A 287-nucleotide genomic window follows, 5' to 3' on the forward strand; every position below is an offset into this window, starting at 1 on the left:
TTTCCCCCATAAACTCATTGAGCTCAAACACGGGTCCCACTCCCTGAGGCCTGGGTCTGTGGGAAGCGTAGGGGTCAGGGGATAGGGTGCTCCGCGTGGGAGAGGGACATGCACGGGTTGGCCCAGAAGTGGGCGTGGCCGGATCGCTGAAGATACTCGGGTGGGTGACCCCCTCCGGTCCCCCAGTCCCCTCTCACCCCCTGACAACTACTGACACCTGCAAGTAAGCATCCACCCCCATCCCCACCCCCACCCCCAGTGCGCCTCCGCCCAGGGCAGGACTTGAA

The sequence above is a fragment of the Herpailurus yagouaroundi genome, unplaced genomic scaffold (genome assembly GCF_014898765.1).
Source record: "Herpailurus yagouaroundi ecotype Mexico unplaced genomic scaffold, PumYag 141, whole genome shotgun sequence".
NCBI lineage: Eukaryota > Metazoa > Chordata > Mammalia > Carnivora > Felidae > Herpailurus > Herpailurus yagouaroundi.